Genomic DNA, 10688 nt, shown 5'->3' with positions numbered 1-10688 from the left:
ACATTTCAAGGTGAGATTGAAAGGTTAGGAATTTAGTATTCTTTTATCCCTTCTGCCTAATTATCTGGAAGGCTATTCTGCCAGAGGTTTCCATGGAGCAACTGAAAAGATCTCATTCCTACAAGGTTCAATTCTTACCTTTTCTCATCAATATACTTTGAACTATTTTAAGTTTTTAAAACATAAAATACAGAAAATGTTTAACTAAAAACCTCTTAGGTTTAGCTACATGCATCTCTCCTGGCTTCAGCTGGATTCATCTATCACCTGAGAACAGTTTCAAATACCATTGGAGGAGGGAACAGCAGAATTTAGTAGATACTAACCACTGAGAAGAATCAAGGGACGATGTCTCAGAGAAAGCCTAATAAGTAACAGCTCTCTTGTGTCCTCCTTAGCTATGCTCTTTCTACCTGCATTGCTGTAGATTTAGCCATGCTCATATCCAGGCACTGGTGTACACCTTAGTGTGTACTTAGTGCTGCTGTCATTTGCACCAACAGTTGACTCAGATTTTGAGAGTGTGTATTGTGGTTTCAAGCAATTTACCTCTTCTGCATTGCTGTAACTTCAGGTACTGAGTCCCTGCTCTGGCTCGACATAGTCAGAAATGTGTTTCAAATAATATTTTCTATAAGAGGAAAAAGGATTTTAAAGTTTTGTGAAGGCAAGGAGATGTTAGGTACCTACCTTGAAGAAAGATGTAATGGAGACCTATTTTCAGATGATCTATTTCTTAGACCGTTTTTGAATAATCCATATGGAAACTGGATCTGACATAAACTCAGCTGTTTGATACAGTGCTTTACAAGACATAATGCCCTTGTCTTTTAACTTGTGTAAATAGGCTATGTAATTCTTCACCTTTTTCCACATTATCAAGCAAGCTCATTCAGTTGCAGTGGTTTGGGTGAGACTGAGTGTCTGCATCACTTAAGCTGCTTTTTGGAACTTGTTGCTAAAATTATGGTAAGGATTCCCAATTCAAAAACATCCCAAGCATATTATGAATAAATAAAGGATAAACATTGTGACTGTGGATGCACGTTTTAATTAACTAGAAAGTCACATGTTTTCACAGATTCTCTGCTCTTTGTCTCCCCAGGCTCATGTGTAGTGACTGTAGAGAGCTGAATAATGCTTTAGTCACACAGCTTTCATTAAAGCTATCAAAAACATGCAGTTAATTCCCTGAGCTCAACCTTGAAAACATAAAGGTTACTGCTTATCCCTGTATCTAAGAGCATGAGCACTTCTAACTGGCTTAGAAACAACCATTGCTTAACGTGGTAAAAATCCCCTTTATATAAGTAGAATTATATTAAATGTTCAATACTATTGTGATATTCTTTGGGTCTTTTGGGAACCTCTTTATAGAAGCATCAAGATGGGTGAAAAAGCACAATATTCTGATGGCTGAGAACAGAAGAATAAAAACTTCAGTCATTACACTGCTAGCAGATAGAGGGGGTGCAGTATCATCTATACATACAAGTCAATAGATGAAAGGGGTTTTGAGATAGCTATGACCTTTTTTATGTTATTTGTTGACCCCAGTAGTGTGCATTGTAACTAACTTTTTCCATCATATAGAAAGAATTAGCATTTTTATTGCTAAACCAGCCAATTTGACTGGGGTTTATATTTCCCTTAACATACTTGTATTATTCCATAATTCAACTGACCCTAATACAGCAAAGATGGCTGTTGTGCCAGACTGTAAAATCTAATAGTAGGATTTCTTTCCAATACAACACAGAGAATGTCTTCTTCTCGGTCTCTGTCACAATGATTGATTTGGGACAGAAAACTTCACTAGCAACTGAAGAGTATAATGCTCAATAAACTTGCAATTCAGCATGGTTTTATTTTTCCCCTTTTCTGCCTAAATCATCTTCTCAGATGGATTAATACTCCACACTCCTTGTGTAACCTTTAAGAGGCTAAAAATGCTCCTTTTTGGATATATCTAACTACGGGACAAGAATGCCCTGCAAGTTGCTCACAGTCCTCATTGCTGGGTGTGCTCCTAGCTGTGTCTTGACTCCATGTCAGGACAAGAATTGAGTGTATGTCACCCTCCATTTGACCTGGCTTCTCTTGAAGGGGAACTCAGATATATGGGTAGCAAAAGAGCTAAAATAATGGTGGAGTAAGTAGTCAGGTCTACGCTATCTAGGTCAGACCAGTGCAAATCAGGTTGGAGTAGACTAAAGAGTCTCAACTGAGCTACTGAAATCAGTGAGGTGGAGCCATTACTACCAGTGGATAGCTGTGCACAACTGAATCTGGATACCATCAAATAAAAGTCATAATTAAGTCTAATTTAGCACAGGGTTTGAAAAGAAAAATCAAGACCAAAAAATCTCCCTCTAAACCACCAAACTCAAAGAACCTGTTTCCCCTGGCACTGGGTTGTGTTCAAAGCTTCATTGAAAATGTGAGATAGAAATATATATTTAAATGAAAGTAGACATTCTTAAATTGTCTTTCCCAGGAGCACTGGGGCTACAAGAAAATGCAAAAATTATTGTGGCACTTGTCATAATATTCTTGAGTGCTGTTCATAATATGTCTTTAAACTATTCCCTATGGGAATTCAGGAGAACATGACAATTGCTTGATACCATTGATTGTCTATAAGTGAATCAGAACTGTATTCTATTTCACTCATCCCTAAGGAAAAAAAACAACAAACCAAAAACAACTAACAGATTTTTGAGGTTAATTCTGGTTAAACTCATATAACTAGGCTTACAGTTTTACAGCTGTGATCAATTTTTCCCTGTATTCTTATGATTAGTTTAGATTTTGTGGTCCTAATTAGGAAAGCATTTTAAGACTATTTATGCCCAAGTGGAACTTAACATAGAATCGCCTTTTGTTTTTCCCTTCCTCCTCTTAGATCACAGCTTATGAAGACTACAAGTGACAGATTCTTGATTAATGTTTTTCGTATAACCATTTAAAATAGTTAACTGTTTCAGTTGGGGTATAGTTACTAATGTCATCCCAGTCATTTTGGTGAAATCCTGTATCCTGATATCACTGAGTTCCCACTGTTGTGACAGAGATCACGGTGTAATCCTCTTGTATTGAAAGAATATAATCCAAAGGGAAGGGATCCTACACCATCAATTTTATGCTAATAGAATTCAAAACTTGCCTGGCAGAAAAGCTAGATAGAAAACAACTTCAACATAAAATATATCCTTTATACCAAGGCAGAGATTAAATCTCATGCTCTCTCTGTCTAGAAGAGTCTCTCGCTAGTGATATATAGAATAAAGCATATATTTCTTCCCCTTATCTGACCCAATGACTTTGTAGTGAGTTTACATCAAGTGGAATAATTTTAACAAAGAAAGATTAAGCATCCTTGTCACCTTTTCCTTTAGCAACATCAGCTGTTGACCTGATTAGAATAGCATAGCATAGCATAGCATAGGATAGGATAGGATAGGATAGAATAGAATAGAATAGAATAGAATAGAATAGAATAGAATAGAATAGAATAGACTAGACTAGACTAGACTAGACTAGACTATTTCAGCTGGAAGGGACCTACAATGATCATCTAGTCCAACTACCTGACCACTTCGGGGCTGACCAAATGTTAAAGCATATTGTTAAGGACATTGTTCAAATGCCTCTTAAACACTGACAAGCTTGGGGCACTGACCGCCTCTCTAGGAAACCTGTTCCAGTGTTTGACTACCCTCTTGGTAAAGAAATGCTTCCTAATGTTGAATTTGAACCTCCCCTTATGGAGCTTTGAACCATTAAGCATTTGAACATGACTGTAAAGAGATTTGGTATAGAGTGTAGAATTGTATATTTAAATCCATTCAGACATGAGTTGATTTGAAACTGTATCTACTGTTCTTTAGATAAGTATACTTCATTAAGCAAATGAAAAGCGTATGTTCCTTTCTGTCTGAACAACACAAATAATCTACTAGGGAAAAGGGAAAAAGTACATATTAATAGAAGTAAATCAAAGTGCTCTATGTGCGCAAATAGCGCAAAGGAGAATTTCTTTTCATAGTGGACAGATTTACTGAGGAGGTAAAAATGAAGAATACTGGAGTTATGGTGCAATAGCACAAACACATAAAAAGATTTAGGTTATTAGGCTAATAAAGTTGGGGCCAAGTTTTAATCTGCAGAACTACAAAAGTTTAAAGTAAGCATAATCACCCAATATAGAACCCCTCTTTGTCTATAAAATTCTAAAAATTGTTCCAAAGATAATCCTGAAGATAATTTCCTTTAGACTTGTCCATGCTGACACCTGATGGTAACCATCTGATCTTCCAGCATGGGCTCCTGGCCTTCCGAATTAGCATGGTTCTGGAATAAATTATCAAGAATTTGTGCAGGATGCAAAGATTTGTAGTTCCAGCACTTCAGCCTGTGACACTGCTGTCTTGATGAGTCAAGTAAAATCTGTTACATCTGCCAGTAATTTGCATGGTAAATTAATGTGAAAAATGCCAGCTGCTGCAGAAGACGGTGTTGGTGCTTTGGTTGTTCAGTTTCTGTTGTGCAGCTTCTTCCAGTTCAACTCAGAGAGTGCGTCATAGCTAGACAGCATTACAAGGATAGCTGTAAAACTGGAATAATGGTATTAATGCTCACATGACGTATTTTGCAGGATTAAAAGCATTACCTGCATTTAAATTAATCCATATTAGTTGCTAATTATAGCCTGCAGGACCAAGTGCAGCTATAAGGTTCACTCAGAGGAGTGTCTTGCACCTCACTTGCTGGTCTCCCTCCCCACACCTCGTCACAGGTTGTGCCTCAGCATGGGGCAGGTGTGACAAGCTGCATACGGAGTCACACTGTGAGGGAGCCTTCCTGTGTGATGCCATGCTGGAACAGGCATGGCAAACCACAGACACCATTTTCTAGCTGCAGTTCAGCCACTGCAGCCACTGCCTTGTGTCAGGAGAGAGAGAGCATACATTGCCACTGAGGTGGTGAAGGAGGAGGAGGAAGGTATATTGGGCAGAGCTAGGGGAACAGGAATTCTTGTTCTATCTGTGGTCTTATTTTGGTTCTGATTTAATATTCTTCATTGCCTGTCTAAAGCCATAACATTATTCTATAACTTTTTTTTTTCTTTTTTTTTTTTTTTTTTTAAATTCTATTATAGTGTCAGCTGTATGCAGGAGCAAGTAAAGTAGCATATGCTTTGTAAGTAAAAGCTGGCCTATGAGAAAACACTTTTGGTGCAAGCCTATATTTAATACATGAAGAACTGACTGGCTTCCAGACTGGAATTATATTTTTGGAAGGGAATAAAAGCAAAAAATAAATCAAAATAAAGCAATAGATAAAAGAAATAGAACAATTTCCAGTCACTTAGTAAGACAGAGGAAGCAATAGAAAGGATGAAAAAATATTTGATTCCTCTTATTAGGAATGATACAAACTCATAAGGACGTGACTGTTTGTTTAAGAGCATGACTTTGACTCATGGAAAGACAGACTCTTCATGATCTCCTAATCAGTAGTTCTTTATAATTTGAAAAGTAATTTTAAACTTTCAATATAGCAAATAAATCAGATGTGTTGTCAAGAGCAAAATAAAGAAAAAGGTTTCTGCATTTTATTTGGACATTTAACATATAAAAGACTAAGAACTGGCAAAGATGTAATAAGGTCTGGCATTTGATTTTAATGCTGAAATTATGGAGCATAACTGGAAGCACTAATAGTGCTACAGTTTCAAATAATCAACCTTTTTGACAACTGTAGTTGTTACGAGTATAAAATAATTGTTTATTACCTATTGATAAGATTTCTCATGTTGTGCCATTGTCATAAAAGTTAACTTCGTTAACTTCTAATACATCTTGGGCCAATTTTTGAGTCCTATCCTTGTCTGTGAGTACCATTTGTACCTACCTTTTGTCACCTGCAAACAGAGGAGGGAGCAACACTTTGTTGTGGAATGTCTAGTTACCTAAATAATCACTGGACAACAAATGGGTGATACTGGATAAATGCAATCATGCATAGTGAAAGTGTACTTGTGAAAATGTGGGAAGAGAAAACCATATGAATAAATCTTCAAAGAGGACCTATCAGAAAGATAGTTAGAGTAATTGAGTAAGGATTGGTGCAAATCCAAGTTCTAGCAATTTTTCTGTTTTACTAATAGCAATATGGAATTTAACTAACTGAAGCCCTTACAAATCTTGATGCAGAATAATATATCAGCTGTTAAGAAATGACAAAGAAAAAGACACTTTGAACAAGACAAACTATAGCATTATTTAATAATGATGGCAAGGCTCAGGGTTAGATGTAAAAGCAGAAATATATCCTGTTGGTGAAGGAACACATTAGGTTAAATTTTCCTGAAGGGATTTTGATGTTTGAATTTCTCCTTCAGCTTTGTAATGCCAGCCTTTAGGTACTAGTACAGAATTGTATAGGTTTATGGCGGTGAGGAAGAGACAGTGAATACCTCCTTTTGCTGGCAATGTAATTGCCAGCCTTGGATCTGGGGAACTCAAGGATCTTTGTTCTCAAACACTCCTGAGATAAGTCTGTGCAAAATCCAACTTAGCTTGTATATCTATATAGTACTATATAGTGTAGATATTACTTGACACTAGCCAGTTGGCACCAGTTTGGAAATCTCAGTGTGTTAGAAGAATAATATAAGGCTTTATAATGCCTTTTATTTTTAAGGCTCCTGAAATTGGAGAAAACAATTAGTAATTTTAGCTGTGTTCTCTGTTAACCTTTAGTTACCTATTTCATCTGTCTTTAAGGAGAGGGCTACTTTTGAAGCCAGTCAGGGAGGTTAGGTGTCTTTTGTCATGCCTGGCAGGATTAGAAATGGCAGTGGCCATATCCCATACAATTTGGGTGATTACAAAATGTGATCAAATTATTCGGAGAAATTTTCCAGCCCCATGAGCAGATTACAGGATGCAATCCTCCCTTCCTCCAACCTGAGAAGCACTAGGCACTATCCAAGACCCATCCCAGTTACAAAATGTATATCCTCTAAAGTTTCTTTTGAACAATTTAGGCATTTCAGGGAATCCATTGAAATTAACAGCTGAAGTTAACCAACACTAGTGGGGAGAAAAAAAAATTTCCTGGTGGATTTCCTGAGGCCTGATTCTTTTCTACTTAAAAGAATGTTAATTCAGAGTATATAGAAATTTCCCCTTCTGGAAAAAACAATCTGAATGAGAGGAGAGTACAGGCAGTGATAATTTTAACTTCTATTTCTTTTTGAAAATACTTGAAAAAAAGCCCCGACATTGCTAGCTGGAATCAGAAGTAGTTCTGAGCCACAATGATGGTGAAATTGCATGTATGGAGGTTGCTGGCAACTTGCCAGCAGAGAGCTCCCCTGAGTTGGCAGTTATTTGCTGCAGTAGCTGTCACTATAGAAGCTGTATCTCTTTTTTAGCTGCCGAAGCACCAGCAGTTGGAGAATGAGCAGTTTGCAGTTTCTCATTACTACTTATTCATCAGAGACAGTGCATACAAAGTATCTGTAGCTGAATTATTAAGTGATAATTTTTGTGATGTTTGGTTTGTGTTACACTTCCGATGTGTCTAGGTTTTTAGATTAGTATTTGATAAACTGTGTTTGAAGCCCAGAATATTTAAATTAAATAATTATGCAAACTCATGATATCAGTTCTACATTCTAAAAGAAAGGGATCATTTTGTGTAATTCTCTGCTTCTCCTCCAGAAAACAATCTTATTTAGTGTTCTTCTGGGGCTTCCTTTCCAGTGATGCTAGAAAGAACAGATAGCTATCAAAATATTAGACTACATGATACACACTCTTAAGAAACTGTATTTACTAATAACAACATTAAATATGATTTTGTAGCCAATGGAAGCTGGAAAAAAAATAGCAGAGTTATGCTAATGTTAAGACTGAAACCATCTCAACGCTGATGAGATGAACTAAATTTTGCTACAGCTACATGTAAGGATTAAAGACTGGGAAAGGTGCTTCTGTAACTAAGTGGAAAAGGAGAAGGAGAGGAGAGGTGGGACAAGCAGCTGAAAGAGCAAGAGCCTTAGAAGCAGGTCTGCTACAGCCCCTCCATCTGCCAGTGGGATGCGGGGGTGGTGCAGATGTTTCTTGCAGGTACATCCCTGGTCAAGCAGCAGTCATTCCTCCAGAATTTCTTTGTTGGCCAGCACCACAATCTTCTACTCACCTTTGTTTTCCAGGCCTGTTAACTTTGCATCTTGATGTTGGAAGGTGTTGCCTCATTTAAACATGGCTGTTCATTCTAGGCGCAGATAAGTTTAGCTATAAAAAATTGATGTACAGTTATAAACTTTTCTGTACTTTATATTAATAGTTCACTCACCTGTAATAGAAAGGCCTCTCATGCAGAATTCAATGGTAAATGTAAAATAAACACAATCTCATTCATTTCATCTTCCCTTCGCTCTGTTGGGTACTAACAAAACACTTCTCCCTCTTAGGATACCTTCCTCTCTGGAGCTTTTTTGGAGGAAAGACTGTAGAGAGGTTTGTTTTTATGAAGCAATACTCCCACACTCTTGTGAAAGCAGTTTTCTGCAAAAGCCTACTGACAGAAAATGTCTTTTTGAGTCTATATATAAAACCCAATTTCTTTACAAAATCTTGGATATTCCTCATGAAGATACAGTAGATTTAGCTTGATTTATCTTCTTTGTTAAAGGTGGGAGGTGAAGAGTATTACTGAACTAGCTGCTCTTTGCAGTATGCCATGTAATGTGGTAGATGTGGAATGGGCTTCCATCAGCTTCTGGCTTCTCTGACAATCACAGCTCTACTGAAACCAGCAGCCTCCCTCAGGCACATGTTGGCAGAGAATCCTCTCTCTCTTCTATTTCACCCTGTCCAGAAAACAAAACTAAACAAATCAACATTGGTTTTAGGAGGATCTAATATGCGCTTGAGATGGAAATAGCTGATCCTTTCAGTGCTAATGGAAATATTATTCATTACTAATGGTGCTTGCCAGGCTAGTGCCTCAAAAACTACACTCTTCAAGGCACAAGTTGTTCTTTCTTGTCTTTATGTTCTGTTTAGCAAAACAGAGTAGAACAGAATACAAAGTATAATCGAGATGTTTTGCTCTTGCAAAACCATAATGGAATTAATTAAAAAGATTTATAAATGAATCAGAATAATTTAGGCTGAATGACCTCTGTGGTAGTCATCAGGTTTGATATGTCACTTAAATCAGGGCCAATGTTGAAGTTGTTAACAGGTTACTCAGAGCCTTATACACTCAAGTCCTGAATACCTCTGATGGAGATCCCACAGCCTTTCTGGGCAACCTATGCCAGTGTTTGACCTTGCTGTGAAGAATATTTTTCTTGCTCTCAAGAATGAGATTTTTAACCTGAAGTGTATATTTTTTTCAAACTATGAACTGAAGTTGTTCAGGCTTTCATTCAAAATGAAAAAAGGTGGAGAGTCAGAAGACCTGTTTCTGTCTGGCCTCTGCTTCAGGTCTGAGTAGTTATGCTCAGAAGTGTTCCTCTCTTGCACAACTCATCACAAACAGCAAAATATAGGTCTATGACACCTGTATGTTGCTTAGAAAAAGGATTTGTGCAATTTTGCTGACTTGCATGATGACAGTCTGAAAGGAACTTGCAGGAGACCAGTCCTATGGAGTATGCTGTGTGTTGTTTTTTTTAATGTCTGCTTGATAGAATGTCAAGTCTTGTAAGTAAGCCAATTTCTTGAATATTAATAAACGTCCAGTTGTTTCCTGCTCTGCTCTGTGACAAGTGGGGTGGTTCAGAACAGGAGCAGTTGCAGAAATTGGCCAGACAGTGTCACAAGGTTAGGAGTTGTGGTCTTTCGGTGCTTTCAAGGCGAAGAAGGATTTTTAGAATCACAGTTTGGGACTTGGGTACCTGTATTGGTATGTTTCACTGGAGATGTCTAAGGTTTTTGTTAACTAGAGCTCCTAAGCCATCTTCATTATTTCTATGGGTTAAATTTAACAAACTCTATTTATTTATTTATTTATTTTTTAAGTATAAAAAATGCCAAACTTGCATTATCACAGGGTTAAATGCCAGTCTTAACATCGTGTTTACTTGTGTTTGTTGGGTGATCAGTTGTGGGGAAGGGTTACTGTCAACACACTTGATATGGTCATCTTGTAATGTTATGTCAGCTAAAGGAATCTATATGAAGATAATGTCAATTAAACACAGTCCTTTGAATTCACATTAAACCTGATAAATAGAAAGCATAAGAAAGAAAATACAATGGTTGAAATATTTTTTGAGATCTAACGCAAAAATGACCCCTATCCCCAATTTTTATACAACCAGATCTACCAATATTAATTAACAACATACAAGCACCCAGAATAACAGGCTAGTACTGCATGTTGTTCTTGCATTGTGCTGTCTGTTTCAAATCCCGGTCCATGTGCCTCAATAACATACTGTTGTTATAATGCCCAATATAGGTTTTACCTCTAAGGAGCCTAACAATAGCTTCTATTCCAGAACAGAAATGGCTTGTTCCAGGACAAAAGCCTTTTGTGAGGAGAAAAGTAGAGCAAAACAGTTTTATACTCAGTTGTCTTTGTTTCCAGGCAGGCAGCAGCTAATAATGTGCATTTGTCAGTTTACTACTTTAACACTGTTCCAGAAAATGGTGCTCTTG

Source organism: Nesoenas mayeri (genome assembly GCF_963082525.1).
Source record: "Nesoenas mayeri genome assembly, chromosome: 3".
Lineage (NCBI taxonomy): Eukaryota > Metazoa > Chordata > Aves > Columbiformes > Columbidae > Nesoenas > Nesoenas mayeri.
Note: the sequence above shows the minus strand (reverse complement) of the source record.